The sequence below is a fragment of the Triturus cristatus genome, chromosome 1_2, assembly GCF_964204655.1.
Source record: "Triturus cristatus chromosome 1_2, aTriCri1.1, whole genome shotgun sequence".
NCBI lineage: Eukaryota > Metazoa > Chordata > Amphibia > Caudata > Salamandridae > Triturus > Triturus cristatus.
Window position 1 is genome coordinate 917054699 of NC_140580.1, and position 22494 is coordinate 917077192.

At 46.2% G+C, this 22494-nt stretch overlaps 1 protein-coding gene across 16 annotated transcripts in view; it reads right to left on the reverse strand.

Moving 5' to 3' along the window:
* RERE (arginine-glutamic acid dipeptide repeats) overlaps nt 1-21505 on the reverse strand; it is a 1190399-nt gene extending 1168894 nt beyond the window's left edge. For 9 of the 16 annotated variants that reach the window (XM_085609719.1, XM_085609717.1, XM_085609710.1 and 6 more), the window contains exon 1: nt 20518-21460. The gene's annotated coding sequence lies outside the window, so the exon portion shown is untranslated. Of the gene's footprint in view, nt 1-20517 lie in introns of all 16 variants that reach the window. The other 7 variants (XM_085609712.1, XM_085609701.1, XM_085609709.1 and 4 more) reach the window with 2 other exon arrangements.
* Between the last annotated feature and the right edge of the window lie 989 nt (nt 21506-22494).

The following is a 22494-nucleotide window of genomic DNA, read 5'->3' on the forward strand; positions in this document are numbered from 1 at the left end:
TTTGACCTTTATTTAGTGGGTACTGTGAACGGAATGGTCTCCTGGTGGTCAGCACTGGGTGAGTGTTCATGATGGAGTACAGAATTTCACACGTCACGTCATCCTGCATTCCTTACGTGTTTTTATTTTGGGGGCGTGGCTTAGCAAGCCCAGATGGCGGTCCCGTTCTGAGCGCGCTCCGTCCATCCCCAAGTTATCCTGCACAATTATCCTGTCTCTGACCTTACTTCGGGACCCTAGTGGCTCAGCCGCAATCGGAGCACGGCGGCTTGCACCCGGACCGGTTTTCCTGCTGCGGGAGTCTCGCGAACGGAGCTGCGGCCGCCGAGGGGAGCGGAGGCCTGTGGGAGGCATGCCCTAGGAAAAGCCGGGGAGTTGCCTGGCGTCCGACCCGGCTGAGGAGCTGTCGCAGCAGTGGGGCGAGCGGCGGACCAGCCGCTGGTCTCTCGCGAGCCCGGACAAGGGCCCGTGGATGGCTGGTGTCCCCAGATTCATCCGGGACCGGCGGAGGTGCAACACGGCTCGCTGTCCTTTTCGGGCCACGGAGGTAGGGGGCAGCGGGAGTGAGTGGTGCAGCTTGCCGAAAGACATTTTAGGGTGCCGAGCGTCCCTCTGAGGCTGCCATGTTGAACTTTGGGGGCCAATTCCATTACTGCAACGCGCTATTATCTCTCTCCCCCTGTCTGGCAGTGACTGCACGTGCTGGGTCTTCGGCGGTCGTATCGGACCACGGGGAGAGACGGTGTTGCTGCCACGTGAGGGTCCCGCGGTGGATCCAGAGGACAGCGGGGGACACTGCCGAGATTGGGACCTGCAGTGGTACGCGCCCCCCCCGTTGCACACCGCTTGTTGAGCGGCCTTGCTCTGTGCACCGCCGGAGGTCTTGGTTGCTGGACGTGGGTGGAGGAGTTACCCATTTGCCATTTTGAAACATTGGCCTCATTCTGAAGGCGACCCCACTAGACTCTTGGATGCCAGGGGCCTGTTTGCTGGGTCTGTGAGCCGCCTGGGGGTCCGGGATTGCCGCAGTGTCGGTGGGGGACTATCTGCCCGCCATCTCTCCCCCGCCCCCCCACATTGGAACCAGTGCCAGTTGGAGATCGGGACACGAGGGGAGGAGATATTCCTTGAGAGTGAACACAGTAGCGGTTTCTGGAGGGCCTTCGTTTGGCGGTCGGACCGGACCGCGGGTGTCCACCGGAGTGTATCCCCAACAGCGGCCATGACGCGTGACAAGGGTGGTGGCGGCCAGACCAAGCAAGGCCCCATCGATAAATATACAGGTACCAGGGCAGCTGGTAGGACACCAGGACAACAGGGAGTGGTGCCAACAATGCGGCACTTATGGCACCCATCACCCAATCTAGGGACATGCTCGATGCAAAAATCAGAGCGGTCGGCTCAGATGTCATGCTGCAGAGACAAGACCTGCGCAATGCAGTGTCGCGCATTACGGAGGCTGAAACTCGTATATCGGGGGTGGAAGACTACGTCATCTCGTTGAAGAAAAAAGCAGCTGCCATGGAGTCAGTCCAAAAGGGGCTAGCGATGCGAGTGGAAGATGCAGAAGGGTGGGCCCGGCATAACAACCTCCGCTTCGTTGGGTTTCCGTAGGGTTACGAGGGAGACAACATGGAGCGCTTTCTGATGCAGTGGCTAGAGGGCTGGCTTCCCCCTGAGGCCATGTCCCGTTGCTTCATTGTGGAACGGGCCCACAGGGCGCTTATGCAGAAGCCGCAGCCGGGGGCTCACCTGCGGCCAGTTATAGCGAAATTCCTGAACTACCTTGATCGCGACGCCATCTTGAAGCAAGCCCGAGCCAAGGAACCCCTTATTTATGACAATGCACGTATTCTCATTTTCCCCCCCGACTATACGAGGTTAGTGCAGCAGCAGCAACAACCGTTTATGGCGGCGAAAGCCTGCCTGAGAGACCTCAAACTCCCCTATGCTCTCTTGTTGCCCGCCCGCCTACGGGTGGTGTACCGCTCCTGTACACACTTCTTTGACACCCCGGAAGAAGTCTTCAAATGGACTGATGAGACGGTGCGAGTGAGAGCCCATACGCCGCCTGGTAGAGACTCTGATTCATCATTGAACGAGATGGCCTGGCGAGGTCCGCGGGGCCAGCGGCAGGGCACCAGACGGCCATGATCTAGACACCCCTCATGGTCCTGTAGCGCCTCTTCTCTGGGAGGCTCCACCTCTGGGCAGCAGGCGGCAGCGGATTGATCCTTGGGCCCGCGGGGTGCTGCGGAGTCTCCAGACTGCTGTTTGATTATCAGAGAGACGAGGTTATGGGCTGGTCTCTCCGCCAGGCCCTTGCTGGCTGGGGACGTACCCGAGGGGTATGGACTGAGTTGGGGATCCATTGGTCGCAGCAGCTCTCGTCTCCCTGTTGGGGATTGGGACCTCGCCTGGCCGAGACAGATACTTCAGTGTTTTTGAGGTACAGGGTGGGGGGTTTGTGGGGGCGTGTTCATGTTTTCTGATGGCGTGCCTGCTGTGGGTCCACACCGTCCCACACTGGTACGTCCTCATGTAGGTTATGGCAATAGTAGCTTGACCGCATGGGCAACGCATCGTATAGGAAACAGGTGATACCTGGTACTCTCAGCATAGTTAGCTGGAATGTTTGCGGGGCCTTAGACAAGGTCAAACATGGGGCCATACTTCAACAGGCCAAACGGGCCGGGGCCAATGTACTCCTACTACAAGAAACTCATTTATTGGGCACGAAGGCCCTGTGATTTCAGAGATATGGGTATCAGCAGGTCTTCCACTCAGGTTTCACGAGGGGTTCCCGGGAGGTGGCGATTTTGATACACCGCAGGATCCCCTATGTACATGATAAATTGTGGACGGATATGCAGGGGAGATATATATTCCTTCGGGGCAAAATTGGAGAGGACATTCTGATATTGGGTAGTGTTTATGCGCCGCCTCCCCTGCAATGGAATCTGGTGGAGCGGATTATGACCGTCTGGGCAGACATGCCAGATGCACCCACAGTGGTCGGCGGGGACTGGAATGAGGTCATGGAGTTGAGCCGGGATAGATGGAGGGGTGGGGGTGATTTGGAGGGTGGTCGTTCCACGAAATTGCATTCCCTAGTGACAGGGCTGGATTGGGTGGATGTATGGAGGCGCCTCCACGGGGATAGACGGGAATTCACTTATCTCTCAGCAGTTCATGATTCCTATTCCAGAATCGACTATCTTTTTGTCCCCAGAGCGGCAGTGAGCAGAGTAGTTTCAGCAGACATCCTGCCCCGAGATCACTCCCCGGTGGCAGTTACACTCCAGATAGGTCGTGGGCGACAACCGTTTAGGTGGCGGCTGTCTGTATGGCATCTGCAGAATGACAATTACAGGGAACACAAGTGTAGCCATAGATCATTACCTGACAGCGAACGTGGGGTCCGTTTCTCGGGCCGAGACACTATGGGAGGCATTGAAACTCCCATTGAGGGGGTGAATATTTCATGGTGCGCGGCAGCGCGTAGGGAGGAGCTGCTGCGAGCGGAGGCGAATATAGAGGCACTCGAAAGCAGGAGCCAAGAGGCGGAGGACAGTCGGGTTAGACGAAAATTGTTGGTGGCACAGCAGAGTTATACGACCCTCTTAATGGATGAGGCCCACCAAGTCTGGCTGGCAACACGTAGCAGGGTGTATCAATGGGGCGATAAGTCCAGCAAGAGGCTACACCGGCTTTGCCAGGGAACCTTTCACTTGCAGGCCCTACCGGGAGTTCTGGGTCCGGCGGGGGAGCTGATTCTCGACCCCCTGGCTATTGTGGAAAGCTTCGCCACCTACTATGCGGATCTGTATGCTCCGAAAGAATGCCTCGCAGCCGTCGTCAGACAAATTCATTGCAGACCTACCACCCAAAGCGGTGTCACGAGGTGCGGGACCAGTTAGAGCGACCGCTGACGGATGAGGAGTTGGGCACTTAATCCCGGGAAGGTGCCGGGACCCAATGGGTTCCCCAGTGAATTTTTTAGACGCTTCTTCACACAATTGGCCCCTCACTTTCGACTGGTGGTGGAGGAGGCTCAGGAACGAGGCTCGCTCCCTCCGGACTGGCGGCATGCGGAGGTGGTGGTATTCCACAAACCGGGCAGGCCCCCGGGGCAACATGCCTCATATCGTCCTATTTCGCTTTTGAATGTGGAGGCAAAGGTTCTGGCCAAGGCATTGGCTAATCGCCTCCTGCCCCACATCTCCACCCTGGTGCACCCCGATCAGGCTGGGTTCATGCCCCGGAGGGCGACCAGACATAATATTAGACGAGCGCATGTGGCAGTGGCGGCCATCAGGCACTTGGGGGAACCAGCTGCACTGTTGGCCCATATGGATAGAGCGTTTGATTCCCTGAGCTGGGTGTATCTCTTCTCCCTGTTGCGAAGGCTCAACCTCGGCCCAAGTTCTCTCTCCTACCTGACGCTACTATATACGGATTTAACTGCGCCGGTGCGAGTGGCGGGGGCGCATTTGCCATCCTTCTCCATCGGGCTGGGCACGTGGCAGGGTTGCCCTTTGTCCCCCTATCTATTTGCACTGGCCATGGAGCCCCTGGCTGCATGGGTGCGCCTAGACGCACAGATCCAGGAATTTGAGTGGGCGCCAGGCCTGTCTGATAGGATCGCATTATATGCGGATGATCTATTCTTTCATACAACCTTAGACGGGCTGCGGCTGTTGCACATTATGGAAATTTTCGGGGAAACTTCGGGACTCTATATGAACCCCCGTAAGTCCACATTATGGGTTCTTGGCGATCGGGAGAGAGTTGGAGCATGGGCTTCCTCGGTTCAGTTGGCGGCGGGGGGACTGAAATATTTAGGCGTATTTCTCTCGGATGTCCCTGCAGTCTCCTGGGTGCGCAACCTGGTTCCAGTGTGGAAACGGACCCGTGAGGATCTGAAGTCCTGGTCCCGTATGCCTGTCTTTGTATGGCAGATCAGCGATCTTTTAGATGGTGGTGCTTCCCAGGCTCCTCTACCAACTACAGAATCATCCATATCAGATCCCGCCTCGATGGTTCCGACAGGTGAATGCAGCTCTGGGGCAGTTCCTGTGGGAGGGGGGTAAGGTGTGGGTGGCTCTGCGCACGAGTTTCCTGTCCACCTACTGTGTGGGACTCGCGCCCTCAGATGTTCTTTCATACTACCAAGCCTCACATTTGCTGGTTCTTAACGTATGGTGGTAAGGAAAGAATCTCATGTTTATTTGGTCTTGCATTAATGTTGCTTTTTTTGGTTCGTGGGTTTCTGTACACTTTGTCATATTCAACCCTTTCATAGCAGATACCCTGAAGTGAGATGCTTCTAGTGGGCAGGCTTTCATGGGGAGTTCATGATGGGGCACATCATTTCAGATTTTGCTTCAACCCACATTCCATAAAAGTATTTGCTTCTTCTCGATGGTGTTCATTCAATATGGTTTCATGCCACATATGACCCTTGTATTGTAGATACTGTGATTTGAGTTGGCTCTAGGTGTTCAAAATAAGAGCTCTGGAATGGAAACTAAAGGCTGTATGAATTTTTCATTCTGCCGGTCATTGTGTTATAAATGTGTTTAAACTCTAAGCAATTCCAATTATTGACCTTTATGCAGAATACACTAAGCAAATCTCATATACCAGTTGTATTAACATTTTATGTGAAAGTGTGTAAAGAAGATACAGAGTTTTTGAAATAGTGAATGCAGCTTACCTTGAATATCTAGAATGTTGCCCAAGTTACGGATTTTCCTACTGTGGCTATATATATATATATATATATATATATATATATATATATATATAATCTACTGGCGGTCGCCAGTAGATAGTTATAGTTAGGACCCTGTTTCCATAGGAAATCCGCAACATTCTATTTTGAATAACTTTGGCGCCGGTCGACGAATCCTCGCGAAATTTTCAAAATAGGTGGGGCGTTGAGCTCCGCTCCTACCCTGAAAGTCTCGGGGGGATTCGTCAAGCGGGGGCTGAGATAAAAGGGGGGTCCCAAAACGCGTTTTTCCCATGCATTTTTCCATAGGACCTTTAGACAGAGCTACAGCTCTAACGGCTGAACAGAATTAAATGAAATTTGGCAGAGAGGTAGTCCTCAGGTCAAGGAATTGCCTTTTGTAGGTTTGGTGTAAATCTGTTCAGTAGATTCTGAGAAAATAGCCTTTAAATCAATATATATATATCTGAGCCAGCTTACGGTGCGCTTACGGTGCGCTTACCGTACGCGTACGGTGACGTGCGCGAGCGCGATTCTGATTGGCTCTTAGATCTTAGTAAACATTCGAATCGGCCGCCATTTTCTCTCTCGCACTGAGTGGGGCAGCAAAAATTAAGCCAAAAAATGTCTAAAGGGGCAGTATATTGAGATCATAACCACCCAGCAGTGATATACGGGTCCCCAAACAACCCCCAAAAAATTATTATTTTTTTTTCGAAAAATCGCCGATTACGCTTACCGTACGCGTACGGTAAAAAATTTAAAAAAAAAAAAAATTATCCACACTCTCCCCACCCCGTGTGCAAATTGTGCCCGAAGGGCACCATTTGTGCATGGCATATCAAACATATGAAAATAATAAAGAATACATTTCACAACGATGCGCATAATATGTCCCTCATGTGCGCACGGTGCGCGAAGCGCATCGTGCGTACATGGCCCATCCCGCATAACGTGGGCACGCGGTGCGTGCTGCGCACCGCGTGACCACCGTGCGTGCACGGCACTAACTGCGTAAAGTGGGCGCGCGGTGCGCGAAGCGCACCGCGTGCTCACTGTGCGCGCACGGTACGAACTGCGTTAACTGGGCGCGCACGCCACGAATGGCGTAAAGTAACTTAGCATTTAAAAAACCGTACAAATTGACTGAAAAAACATAGGTTTCACACACGTTATAGTTAGGAATTAGCATTTAAAAAACCTTGCAAATTCACTGAAAAAACCATAGGTTTCACACATGTTATAGTTAGCTGTACATTTCACTCGTAAAAAACCAATGAAATTCCCCCGTTATAGTTAGTGCAGGCAACTATAACTCACGCGACCGCAATCTTCTGCTGATGACATATGTGTCTTTATGAAAAAAAAATATTTGTAATATATGTATAGCTAAAATTTAATGGAAGAAGACATGGGCAAATAAGTGTCTAAATACAGTATTAGCATCAGCAGAGGATTGCGGTCGCGTGAGTTATAGTTGCCTGCACTAACTATAACGGGGGAATTTCATTGGTTTTTTACGAGTGAAATGTACAGCTAACTATAACATGTGTGAAACCTATGGTTTTTTCAGTGAATATATATATATATATACATACATATACACGTACACATATATATATACACACACACGGTTTGAAGTGTTTGTGAGGAAGACGACGCGGGGCTTACCTTCAGGTCGCCATGGAAAGAACATTCCGGCATCCTGGGTCAGCAAAACGCATCTTGAAACTTGAAGGACAGCTCGAGCCAACAACAACCAACATCCCCGTATGCTGTCTCTTCACAGAGGAACTACGAGAGGAGACCAGAAGTGGGCGGAGGTGCACCCGGAAGTGGTTCTTCTGCTCCAATGAAAGAAGGGCGAGACAGGAAGGAGTTGTCTTGGACCAATGGCAGTGAAGAAGAAGGAGCGAGAGTGAAGGTGGAGGAAGACGGAGTCTACAGAAGACCCGGCGAGGACGACGGGTTAGGCTGGGGGGAGATGACGAGACCTACCGACTAAAGCTACGGCAGATAAAGGAAGGGCCCCAAGAGACCCCTCGAACTTTGTATTTCAGGGTAAAAAATATGGCGGATCGCTGGTTAAAACCAGCCACTACGGATAAAGACGGGACCATGGCCAAAATTTATTTGGAGCAATATTTGTCCTCACTTCATCCACCCATTCAGAGGTGGGTACGACAACAGGCTAATCTGACCCTCGAAACCACAGTAGAAATCACTAGTGCCTACAACAGAGCCCAAGAGATTCAAAAGGGGCGAGAAGAGTCAACAGGAAAATCGGGAAGCTCAGGAGTACATCGTCCACCCCGTCCGACTCTAGTGAAGAAGCCCGAGCCCGTTACCATAATTCCGGGGGCCCGATTATCAGATCACCTACTATGGGTCCTCAATGTTTCCAGTTTGGAGGAATGGGACATATTGCCCGGTTCTGTCCCCAAAAGGAAGAACCCATGGAAATTGGCATGCCTTGCAACTACTATTGCTCCCCGTCAGAAAGGAAATCCCCACCCTATCGCTGTAGAGTATCAGTGAATGGACATCCCGTGACAGCTCTGGCGGATACAGGTTGCCTCCACAGGGTGGTTCTACCTCAAGACCTGGGATCTTGCTGAGCCCACTTGATGGAATAGTAGCCATAAGGTGTGTTAATGGTGACACCAAACCATACCCCACAGCCCAGGTACAAATACAACACATCCAGGAACCACTTTAACCGTGGGACTTATACCCCCGATTACCAGAACAAGCTATACTCGGAAACCATTACCCGAAGTTATCTCAGTTGTTACATGGCACCAAACCTGAAGAGGAAGAATGGTGGGCCACGGCGCCTTTTTCACAGGAAGCAGATAAGGACTGGCCACCGTCAAAAGTCAAGAAGAGACGAAAACAAAGGAGGGCAGAGAAAGGCAAGATTACAATGGTTCTACCCATCCTACAAGATGAGAACCCATGGGAAACCGACAGAAATTTCCATGCGGCACAGCGGGAAGATGCAGTGTTACAAGAGGCATGGAACAAGGCCCTAGAGGACGAAGACCCCCACCACGTAGGTCCCTATTTCTTTAAGAAGGGGCTATTGTATAGGAAAGGGAGCCGCACTCAGAACCCCCAGATATTAATCCCCGGTCCATTCAGGGATAAAGTGTTGTATCTAGCCCACAGTCACTTATTGGGGGGACATTTTGAGGTAGACAAAACCGAAAAACAGATCATGGAACGGTTTTATTGGCCCGGCATACATCAGCATGTAAAAAGATATTGCAGAGAATGCCCGGTGTGCCAAAGAAACAACAGATACCATCCTCCCAGAGCACCCCTTCAACCTCTTCCCATAATAAGTGAACCTTTCAGTCGGATAGGTATGGACATAATAGGCTCTTTGATACCATCTCGCAGTGGATGTCGCTATGTTCTTGTTATGGTAGATTACGCCACCCGGTTTCCAGAAGCCATACCTTTACGCAGACCCGATGCCTCTGACATAGCCAAAGCCATGATAACAGTATTTTCCAGGGTGGGATTCCCGAAAGAGATTGACCGATCAAGGGACTCCCTTTGTGTCCCGATTGATGAAACAAGTCTGTGTACAGTTAGGGGTGAAACAAATTAGAACAGTTGCCTATCATCCTCAGACGGATGGGCTAGTTGAAAGGTACAATGCCACTATTAAAGCCACCCTCAAGAAACTCCTGGCCTTGGAGTCCAGAAAATGGGAAGACATGTTGCCTCTAGCCTTACTCGCCATCATGTGCAAAGAACAAAAAAGTATAGGGTACTTCCCCTTTGAACTGTTATATGGGCATAAACCACGTACCTTTCTAGAGAAGGCCCAAGAGCGATGGGAAACAGAACCAAATGATACCAAGCCATTGACCGAATAAGTTTCTAATTTACGCACCCACCGAGGACAAAATCAGGGCAATCGTCAGGAACAACTTAGAGGAAGCTCAGATAGCACAGAAAGGGCACTACGACAAGAGGGCTAAAGGTCAGGACTTTTGAAATTGGGGACTCTGTTACTAATGATGGCTTCCTCAGATCATAAGTTGTTGGGGCAGTGGCAGGGTCCATATACTATCAATGAAAAGGTCACTCCTGTGACCTACCGGGTCGAGATCGATCCAGCTAGACATGCCTCTCAGATTTATCATGTGAATTTGCTAAAGAAATGGGAGGGCCCCGTAACAGCAGATATAAACACGGCGGTAGCACACACGCCCTTATTTAGCCAGTGTATAGCTCCCTGTCTCCCACCTGAGCTTTTGTGTAGTCTGTCAAAAGTACTAAGTCCTCTACAGGATACTTTCTCTTCATCTCCTGGTAGGGCCACGCTCTTGGAACATGCTATAAAAACACCCCCTGGGAAACTAGTACGCCTTAGGCCCTACCGTATCCCTGAGGCTCGTCGCCAGACCATTAGAGATGAAATACAAAAGATGTTGCAAATGGACATAATCGAGCCCTCTGTAAGTGAATGGAACTCACCCATTGTCCTTGCGCCGAAGCCAAATAGCTCGGTAAGATTTTGTATTGACTTCAGAGAAGTCAACAAGATCTCTGAATTTGACACATATCCTCTTCCAAGGGTGGATGAAATGGTCGAGAGAATAGGGAGGGCTAAGTATATCAGTACCCTGGATTTGTGTAAAGGGTATTGGCAGATACCCCTACGAGAACAGGATAGAGAGAAGACAGCCTTCTCTACCCCCGATGGACTATACCAGTTTAAAGTACTAACTTTTGGATTGCACGGGGCTCCTGCCACGTTTCAGAGAGCTATGAATTTAATATGGCAACCCCACGAGAGATATGCTGGGGTATATATTGATGACAATCATTTATAGTGATACCTGGGAACAACATTTAGTACATCTCTTCCAGGTAGGTACAGACCGTATGACTATATGGCCTCAAAATCAATCCTGCTAAAAGTCACCTAGCAGCCCAAACCGTTCGATACCTCGGATATCTGATGTCTTAGCTTTGTTTTCTAAGCTTCACTGCCAGTGTGCACGTCATTCGTTCATTCAGTGTGCACGTCATCTTCTATGATAGGCAAAATCGACAGTGAGAGTCATTTTCGGGGCAATCTTAATAGTCGTCCACAGTGATGCCATTTTAACTACGAACATTATGCTGCAAGTATTTTAACAACAGCGGGCTGGAAATGACTCCAGGGTAATGAAGGTTCAGCATCTCCTAGAATGCCTCCAACATTTTGTATCATTTTGCGATCTGTGATGGCTATGGTATTATGGCCCTGTGTCAGCCAGCTCCGAGGGAGCAATAACCACCACTGACATTTATGAAAACTAAACATCCAGGGAAGTCCAGGGTAGTGAAACTTGCATGGGCTCCACCCCGTTTTCTTACCCAGAATGCCCTACAAACTTTGGCAAAACAAATTCCTCTTTTAGCAAGGAAAATTTCTGGAATCTACAGGGATCCACAAAACCCCACCACCCAGCATCTCACAATTCTATCTATCACTAAAAATCCCCAATTGTGGGGATGGGCCGAACACTCGTGACAGGACAGGTCTCAAAACACTATCTAGACACATCTAATGTTTAGCATTAAAAACTACCTTTTGAGATGCGAGTAGATGTGGAATTTGAGACTGGCTCTGCAGTCACCCAGGGATATTTACAAACTATTTCTGAAAACTGGATACTGTGGAAAGTCCAGGTTGTTGCGACTTGCATGGATCCCACTAGGCCTAGCCAAAGACATGGGGTACTTTTTTTTAGGGGGGGGGGGGGGGGGGGGGATGGGAGGAAACATAGGCACACAGTATAGTAGAATATTTATTACATATTTGCGGTCTCTCCATTTTTGGCTTCCAAATGTAAGCCAGTATGCAAAAATGAACACATTTTGCAAAATGCCATCAAAAACACAGTAGTATGGGTAACCCCAAATTCAGAGGAATGCAAAAATCACTATTCCTAACCTCGAAATCCAGTGCACATTTTAAAAAATGCATACGTTTCTTGCATACCTATTTTTGATTCATTACATTTTATTAGATAAATTGCTGAATGGTCTGTACACACTGAATACTCAAACTGAAGCTCAGTTGTTAGGTTTGGGTCACATGCGTTTTTGGACAACCAATAAAGACTACATATATCCCAGAGATCAGAAGGGTGTGATGGACACAACACGGTTACTTTAGGAAAACACCAATCAGAGAAACAATTGCAGGTGAAAATGTCACCAATTGCAATTTTTTCAGACTTAAATAATTGTTTTTAATTACGACGATTAGCTTCTTTGACAAAACCATAAGCAATCTACACAAATGCCCACTTCCTGAATTATATCTAGTTTTCAGAAATGTACAGCTTTACTAGTTTACCCATGGGTATCACACCTGTTTCGCCATTAACTGCACACAGGTTGAAACTATAAAAAAATATAGGAAAAAGTACCACTTGCAAAAAAACGCAAAACGGAGGGAAAAAAAATGTTTTTATCACTCCGCTTGTTTCAGAAAACTGAAGATGATTATCTTTACAAGAGCAATCCAATCCATTAGTTGATGCCATTTTTTGAGGAAAAAAATTGTATGTTTTCTTGAGCAGAAAGAAAACAAACGTTGCTGTATTTTGGCTATTTTCTCTGTTGCCTCAAGGGGAATACATAAACCCCGGTTACCCTTAGAATCCCCAAAATGAGTTGAAAAAAAGGATTAAAAACGTGGCTAAGATTCCTTTAGTAGAAAAAAGTTAAGAAAGCTTAAGCACAAACTACCCCAACGCTAGGGCATTGTGGGGAGGAGGGGTGCGGGGCTTAGCAGGCTGTCCAAACCCTTGGGGAGGGGGGGGGGGGGGGGAGGGTTCAGAGTTAGCAGCCACAGCCACCCCATCAAAATTGTGAGCAGGTAACCTCCAATTAACACCTACAGAGAAAAGATTTCATGCACATAGGCGTCAGTAGTTTCAAGCAATTCTGACCAATAAATAACGCACACTTTAAAAAAAAAAAGAGAAAAAAAGAACCCAGAAGATGTATTGTTACTCTTAAAACAAGGTATACATTTCTAACGCCAAGGAGATAAAAGCCTGGGCAAGTGGCGTCTAGCGATGTATTGAAAAGCATTTCGTGGCTGAGAGCAGTGCTCTCAGCAATTTGCATTGTTGACAGCTACAAAATAATCGGAACCTGGTACCAGCCACAATATTTTGAAGAGCATGGATTATAGGCAAGAAGATGCCCAAGGATATCAATCATTTGATAAATCTTTCAAACGCATAATGCACGGAGGATATCAAATTTATATAGGGAGTCTCACACGCAAGACTCAGGAGCATGTGATATTTTACCAGCAGTGAAGCACAGAATAAAATGTACACACATTTTAAAGCATTCCTGGTTCTATTAAAGGTGACTCAGCTACAAGTAAGAGCTTGACAAACCATACAATCTTCTCCGTAACTGGTTTGAGGAATATAATTTGTGCTAGTAATATATATTTGTAAACCTCTTTCTATTTCCGGATCGTACACTAACTTTGTTACGAGTAACTGTTATTTTGTAATTTAATTGCAATCAGCCTAGACTGAAAATTAGTTTCCAAGTGAAAAACCTAGAGCCCTAAGTGTAACACGCCTAACTCCCCCATAATAAGGCAGATTGTAGTAATATGACAAAGGGGCACACAGATCATTGTCAAAAACCCATGACGGGTGGGCAAATAAATGGGGGTCGGCATGTATTTGTCTTGATCCAGATCCCTTTTAGATCTGAAGCTACCACCACCAGAAGCTGAAACGGCCCTTCCCTTTGAGTAGGCTATGACACAGTCAGTCATCCTGATAATTCACAGCTTACGACCACACAGGTGAGCCACCAGTTATATAAACTTGGGACAGTTAGCTGAGTTAAGGTCGAATTAAGACAGTAATTAAATATTTTTCTAGCCAACATAGTCAAGTAAATAGAATCAATACTTGCCCCTTGGATCTTATGAACATATATGGAAGAGAGATGGTCTAGGGCAATAGCTAAATAGACAGAATATGGTCTGAGAATAATGAACTGCCAATAAAAGATCAATAATGAGATTACTATTGTTATCTGAAGGATAAGAATTTGCTTACTATGATGGAAATAAGTACTGTGCTTTTAATTGAAAATTCCAATAACTTTTTTTTTTTTAAATAGCAAGAGACTGAAGTGGCTAGTTTAAAGTTGGGCAGAAATTATTCTCTCTTGTATTTTAAAAGTTGAACAAATTTGTGCAGAACTGCTTTAAATAAAACCTGCATCTTAATGATTATTTCACAGCAATCTTGTACGAAAAGTCAAGTTAAAGAAACACATTTTCATTTTGGATTTAACGCAACCCTAGTCACACGATATTAGAGTTCAATTGTTTCTGAGTAGTGGCATTCTATTAACCAAACAGGTCGCTGTTATAGGATTCAAAGTACAGAAGTTGGCACACTTATTTCCCACCAAAACACACTTTTAATAGGTTCCTCCACAAAATGTAGGCCCCACGTTGCTCTATCATGCGTACTCATACCACATCACCATAATAGGTGACCAGTACCAATCATAGAATTGGAAATCACACAACAAAGATTAATAAACAAAGTCTGATAATTATCCATAATGATGAAGGGCTGCCGAACCCATTTGAAAAGCTTAACATGACACCAAGGGCAATACCATGAACTAACTGAAAAATATTTAACGAACATCAGGATCAGCAGCAGCAGTTTCTTTATTCATGGGTTCAAAATTGAAATTCATCCTTAATAAAACACAAACCAAGCTTTAAAATAAAACTGAGCATCTTGTTAGCAGTCATTGGTTTTCGCTCGCATAACAGGAACTCTCATCTCTCCGCTCTCGCTTCTGAGCGAACTCTCATTACACCTGCTTATGTTTGTTATAGGCAGAGTTAGACAATGACATGCAATATGAAGTCATCGACACATAATAGCTGAATAAAACGCACATATCAACCAATTGCCACACACAAGAAGAATTTAGCTGACGGGCAAGTTTTCACGCGGAAATGTATTATGTCCATGCAGGGTAGCAAATAGTCCTAAAAGGTAAATAAAATATCCAGGAAACCATACGTGACTATATCCTAAACACGAATCAGAAATCATTTTCAGATTAAAACGTTGAGCCTACTGCTAGAAATAGAACAACTCTTAATGCATCCTTATGTTCATTTAAAATCCTTTTCAAGTTTCCAAACAAAAAAATAAGGACACCCTTAGTTGTCAGAAGCGCCCATTGATTTGGCATGATCATTGCTGTATGATTTTATTTATTTTCAACTACAATAGGGCAGCATAGAAGATCCATCCTGGACAGCATTTGAAGGTTACTCCTATACTGTTGCTAAACTTATTTTTCTCTCTCTCTACACGTACAACTCTCTGTCCAGATCTGATATTTAAACTGTGATCCATACAATTTTAAGAGTGGCACTGATTTAATAAAACAATCGACAAAATTATGAATTAGGATCCCTAAGAAACAGGTAGACAGGGCTAAAAAATGACTTGGCTCTATGTGACAAACATCTGGATTGCAGAACCTCTATGGTTAGTCACTCCAGCCACAAACGTGGCGTTATTCACATACGTTTTAGCCACTGCCATTTGCTTAATCAATTTCAAACACCCCACCTTTAGCACTCATCCAGCACTTGCACCTTTAATTTTAAGTATCTAGCCAAACCATTCTCTCATCCCCAAAACAGCTAAATTTTCAACAGCCCATTGACCCCACTAATTATTAAAATGTTTACCCTACGCACAAACACTCACCAGGCTCAATCATACTTCTCCACACATTCCAAACCCTGGATCCCTTCAATTACGTCGAAATAGTGGTGATATCAACCATCAGCGCCTTGTCTGTAACAGCAGCCCACCTACCCAAAATAAATAAAAACGGGTGATCGTCCCACTTGTCCAGGTACTGTCCACCCACCCTCCTTATTTAAAACCACTGAACACCTTTGTTCAACTACCTTAGGCACACCATTTACATCAGCAGTGTATTTGACTTTAGTAGCTACACTTAATAACCCACGATTCTTGCGGTTTCCATCCTCTAATTCTACACATGCTCTGCCAGAAACCTTGCTGCTCCCAGGCATCCAGAAAAACATGCTGGTCTCGGAAATAAAAAAATAAAAATACGGACAGTAGCAACAGTCCCCATTTTTGCCTCCAGCGATACTCCTTCAACTCCATCTACAAAATACAACTAAGCTATATACTTGCTTCAAAACCTAAGCTTTCTCCCACCCACAAACATACTACCACCATAAGGTCTGGCCCTGCACAAAAAAATGTAGTTTCTTACTCTCATCTTTGTGATAATTAACAACCCTTTTCTCCCCACCTTGCCAAAAGCATTAACAACTAGGTTCTCACGCTCTAAAGCTCCTATGCCTTCCACTGGCCTGATTTGTAGGTTTCTGCCTCGTCATTTTTCCATGAGATCTCCCTCATCCATTTTAAGATACAAATTTGAAGAAAGCCCTTGAAGTACACCATAGAACTAGAAGTCTCAATCCCAAACATGAGTTGCGTTCCTGGTACTTCCGGCCTATCGCAGACATGCAACTCCAGGTCTTCCCCCGGTGAATGTTTTTTATCCATCATAAATCATAAAGTATGTGCCATTCATTAAGCAATACTCCCTAACCCAATCAGTTCATGTACATGCTAACTGACCAGTCCTCATGTTCTACATTTGGTTGCTGTTGTACAGCGTTTCTTGTTGAGATGCGCTATTTCTGACAAAAAAAACATGCCGCCTCCTGATTTACAAATCTTTGTTTTGCTCTCCTACGTCAAAGTGTTATACCACGTTACTGTTTCGTTACTTTTGCTGAGGTTTAGGGTCAAGGCCACTTCAAGAAGCAGTATTTTCCAGGCCTGGCACCCTTTACAACTTTACTACCCTAGTTGAGGAATATAACAGTTGTCAAATTCCTTCTGCCCTCTGCTTACCGTTTTGAGACCCAATACATGGGGCATGTGATCTACGTTGTACACCATTTTACTGCACATTTCTAGACCTTGTCTGTTTTATCTCAATTACCAAACGCAGCAAAACGCAGCATAACACAGGCAAAGCAATGGGGTAACCACTTCCTTCTTCACTCGATGAAGTCTCTCCCTGATGTATTCCTCTCCCACATCATTGGCCTTCAGAAATGGATCAGCGTGCTTTCTGAACACTAACGCACATGCCCCCTCTATAAAATGCAATCGTATTTCTTCATGCCTATCCAATTGTGTGTCAAATATGCATCACCTTACAAAAAAACAACAGACGCCCATGAAGTACACCAAATTGACCAGGGATAAAAACGGATTACTCAGCTTCCTCTCAAGGTCCAGGTTGGTATTAATAACAGCAGCCAAGGTCGGGCATTTAAACTGCTATCTATTTACAACCACTCAAACACTGAGTTGACAGTTCAACGGCAGCATAAATCTGTGAGGCTGCAAGCCCAGAGGAAACATCAACAGAACCGTGTTTGCCTGCTATCAAATCACCGATTAACCCTCCTCTCCCCCGAGCATTAACCCTGAAAGGTGGGCACGGGAAGGTGGGTACCTCCATGGAAACCTCAAGATTCTGGACAAAAAAGCACAAACAATAAGGAGCAGGCAGGGGAGAATAATGAAGCTAATCAATAAAAGCACTGCAAAATACCCCTCTTCCTGCGGCAGTGTGAGCTTTCTTCGCCGTTTTAGCAGCAGCCATTCGAGGCCAGAAGTGTTTCTACCACCGAACTCGTACCCACTCCCCGTAAAATGGGGACAGGCCGGTTTAGCTGTGCATGAGGCACAGGACAGGAAGAACAATGAACTGCTGAGCACAGTGTTATGCGCCCCTGAAATCCCTCGGCCCCGGCCCCCCCGGAGTGGCGTGGGGGTGTCCAGGTTGTCCCGGAGCAGGCACTGATCTCAGGCCGAAAACGATGGGCAGCAAAAGAAATACTGAGAAGGTGCAGGAGGAAAAAAAAAAAGACATGAGGAAGAAACGGCAGCCATTCCCCTCCCCCACCATGCCTGCTGCCTGGAGCAGCAGTATGTACACAAGGCCAGAAACCGCTTCCCTTCTCAATTCAAACCAACCCTACATTCAAACAACAAAAAAACATTCACGGCCGAGCTTGTGGAAATGAGGAAGGACCACCCAAAGAACCAGTCTTGCCAGAGGGCCCACCTAAAGAACCAGTCTTGCCAAATAGGTTTTTAGGAAAGAGCATATAGCTCCGTACTTTAAAAAGAAAAATACACCGGATAGATTTTTAGGCAATTAAATAAACGTTTTATTTTAAAGCATAGGCAAGTGTGATCATGGACTCTCTTTTCAGTTAGCAATGGACGTAAAACAAAAAAATAAATGTTGAAAACCATCTTGTTCCTGGTACAGGGGGAAGCGTGTCAATAAAGGGGCGCAGGTGCGGCCGGCGGTAACCTTAAGTAATGGAATAAATCGTTAGGTGGTCATCGTATTTGGAGCCGTGGGCCAACAACCCCCTAACGACCATACGTGACATGTCAAAATCTTAAAGCACTGTGAGATCTGATTGCCACAATACAGGTTTAACAAAAAGAGTAACGAAAGGGTTGCCATTCAAAAACACATGTCCAAACAGAAAACGTATTTATTCTTTACAACACCCTATATATGCGCCTGCACTGAGCCCGAAAAATAAAAATCATCAATAAATCAATCAGCTGGAGAAAAAAAAAAGGAAGGTTTCTTTCCTAGCTCCCCTGCCCACAGTGTTTAAAGGGTCTTGTCACCATCTTCGTGGCCTGGCTACTCTGAATAACTGGAAACACAAGAGATGCACATTTGTATATACTTATTTAACAGCGAGCTTTTGCCACCGATGGTGGGACCCGAATATGCAGGCGAGACCAGGATTTGGCATAGCACCAACAAATTGGAAACGAAAGGCGATTTTAAGCATAAATTGGAGACCTGCATTCTTATCTGGGGTTTGGCACCTGACTTGCTACACTGTGGGATTCTAGACATGAAACTAGACCAGCTATGGTAATCTAATCAACAATTTGGGAGGTTGATTGCAGACAAACGTGAGCCAGGAATTCGAAATATGTGTAATGTAAAAATATAAACGTGCAATATACTATGATTGTATTGTCTCTGTCAACAACCATCACATCCAGTAGTGACCTCTGCAACCATTTTGCCACCTATGAGCTAAACCAGGGTCTAAATTGCATGTACAGCATTTCTGGGAGTTAAATTGTTTAGCAAAATATTTGTTTCTATAATTGAATAAAAACTGAATACCAATTTAAAAAACAGCCTCAAATTTGCATGCAAATTATCTAGGTTAGCGTGTCATTTATAAGAATCACAGATGGTCGGGCCCTTTTGCATAAGACGTCTTCTTCACAGAATAGGCAGGAAGGCAACAACATTCAAACATCAAAAGAATAACTTTCAAAGCTACATGAAAACAAAAATAAACCCCTGAACTAAATATAACCGGACCATAAATTAGAACAATGGTCATTTCTGTAACTCATACTACCAACAGCCTTGGTGTTAGAGATATTATGTGGAACACACACTCCAATTTCTGAAGATATATTCGGCATGTCCCCAATTCCTACAGGGCATGTTCCATCTGGGTTGCAATTTCCTGACAAGCAGTTCGTGTTTGGAAAACAGAAAACCAGAATGAATGAACAGATGTGACCACGCCAAAATCAGGATGGACGAGAGCATCCGAAACTGCTCACAGGAGGATACATCTAAGGAGTATCTGGAAGACTGCCATGTCTCTAAGGGTATAGGCATTTTGAGACATATCTGTGCCATTGTAACTATAGATAAGGCAAGTTCAGATGTCCCCCTCCCCCCAAGTGTTTTGAGGACTAAGTGAACAAATATGTATCTTTGTTCTCCAACAACCATGTAGTAGACTTTGTTCATAAAGATTGGTAAGACTATCTCTGCCTAACAAACTATTTCGCTGATGGGCTTAGGGTGCATACCATCACTTTCGGACATAACTGAGAAGGGGGTAGTATAAGTCTAGTTAACTCATTTGTGCATGCAGGGAAAATGGGATTGGAAACTAAACTATTTTCAGGAGAAGTGGTTTCAACGAGGAGCGATATTTGTACATAATTTGCTGTGCCACCCTTAAGTTTTGTAAGGGCAGTGGCCAATTGACATATCACAAAGTTTACTGGATTTATGTTTAACCCTCTATATTTAAGCATGTTTAACCAACCACAATTTTACCTCAGGGGTAGGACTTTCTCGCACATGGTAATCACCTGATCCAATAAAATCCCCAAAATTACTTGTAAGGCGACCCCCATGCAAACAGGTGTTTGAGCAGGATAAACTGACTGGGCCACTCACGTGAGGCCCCTGTGGAGTTGTGTAGAGAGGAAGTGATTGGTACATTTGTAGCTAATACACCCCAAATACAGAGAGAATAACAGACTGACAGGCCGCCTTCCTGGGATTCTTAGAAAATAACTTTGGCTCATCTACACTTAATCTACAACTATCAACATAAAAGGTTCTGAGGAAAACGTGATCATAGTAATCCTGGCAACGGGCAGAATGTTATTCCTCAGTAAAATTAGTGACCCTGGATACACGAAGAAGCCCTTTTCAGCACTTTGTTGCCTCTTCACGCCCCTGGGTATTAATTAACACTTATGTCAACAGGGATGGAAAACTCCAAATATGAAGCAGTATCAGTGACTTACCTTCCCTGCTGCTCTACACCATTAGGGGTCGTCGAGGGAGCCAAGGGCTGGGAACAGAAAAAGTGAGGGTATACGGATGTATGCAGTCTGTCCGTCACGTTAAGAGTCAGGGTAGCAATGTGATATAACGACGAGACAAGCGAACGAGAATGCAAGTTGGTGCAGAGGTCTCAAAAAGAAAATAACACGAGAAAACAGTAAGCCCCTGTTGGTAATAACTCACTGCATGCGGAAACCGTAATCCTCTGACGGCAGATAGGACAGCAACTAGAACCATGAGGGTAGCACGTCTCAATAATGTAGCAGTTGCAGATCAATTGACATTCGGGCATAAAATAATGGTTCAGAACTATTACTCTCGGATTGGGTATACTCTTTTGCATGAGATAGCAAGGATCATGAGAACTCAACAGGCCCTAAATATAGGTTACTGGAACGGAATGGGGGCAGAAAGGCCTGTTCCCCGGTCTGTGGGAAGGTGGTCAGTCTGCCCCTGTGAAAGGAACCCCCTCTCCTAGGTGCGACCCTTTGTGGGGGGGGGTCAAACCGGGAGGGGGCGATATGCCCCAATAAAGGCACTATGGAAGGGGGCGTCTCTCAACCGCTAGAAACAGGAGAATGCAAATGCTCGCATACGATAGAATAGTTGCTTTTCGGAAGAGGGACAGGCGCCGGGAGTACCGCTATGGTGGGAACGTGGACCCTTCCTTTATGTGAAAGAGAGAATATTCCGAGGGTACGCTAACCCTGGGGTCTTTGCAGATGTTTTTTTTTTACCAATGGAGACCCTGGTCTAGGGAAGGACTAAGCGACGCGGACAGACTGCTCCCCCACTCTCCTCGGGCACCACTAGGGTGCGGCGCGCGTTGCCAGGGGGGGGGGCGCTGCTGCCGGAAAATACTCCTAGGGTCTATCCGGTTCTGTGTGAGTGTGTGAGGAGAACAGAGCAACCGCTCCAAGGCCCGGCCCACCTCCCAGCATTCTAGTCAGCCATTGGCTGCCACACTTACCGGACTGCACATGCTGCCCAATCAAAGGGCTGGATGGAAGCTTAAGCGTCAAAGATACGCAAGGCCGCTGTGGCTCGCCCGACGGCACGGAGAGAGGTAGAGCGAAATATACCAAGAAAGGGCAACAGAGCAAGAAGATATACATTTTTAAAGTCGACAATAGCATGCGTTTTAACAAGAAAGAGACAAGTGTTAGGCTATGGTTCGGTTGAAGCCAAAGTCGAAGAATCGATTACATTTTAAATTAAAAAATAACAAACTGCGCTAACATTGTGACTTGGATGTTAATTATTGAACACATTCAAATACCTACGTGCTGAAAACCTACGAAGGATATTTGCTTAAATTGTATTAAAACTATGTATATATTATATATTCTGTGTTTTCCTGTTTGGCTATCAGCATAATGCACAGTTTCAAGATGGCAGCCTCCTGGTACGATATTTTGAAGCGACAAGTTCAACTCTGCCTTTCTTACATTGTGTGACGTTGTGCAGCACTGCGCTTGCCCCTGTGCTATACTGAAAAGTGACGTTCTGGTCAATCAAGACTAAGTTCTCTCCCAGTAGTATACGGACTGGTTTGGGTAAACTGTATTACGACGATAGTAAAATATTACAAGACGAGGTGTAAAGTAAAGCGCAGTTCGCTGTGTTCAAAATGTATCCTGTCAGTTTATCAATGTAAAACTGTTAAGCAATCTCCACGTCTTTTGGGATTTTGAGTCTCCCCCGCAACCTCGCGGTTCCTCGAAAGGGAACCGAAGACTAACAACTGCGCAAGCGCAACTCCGTATTTTATTTAAGACTTTATCGTTAAAAGGAAGTACTAACAGCCGGCATTGGACGTCAATTATAAATGTACTTATATAGCGCATTCGGCTCCTAAGGAGGCATTGTAGCGCCTTTTCCGCCAGTAGTACGCTACCTCGAAATCCAAGGTTAGTAGGTTAGTACAAATGTTTTTC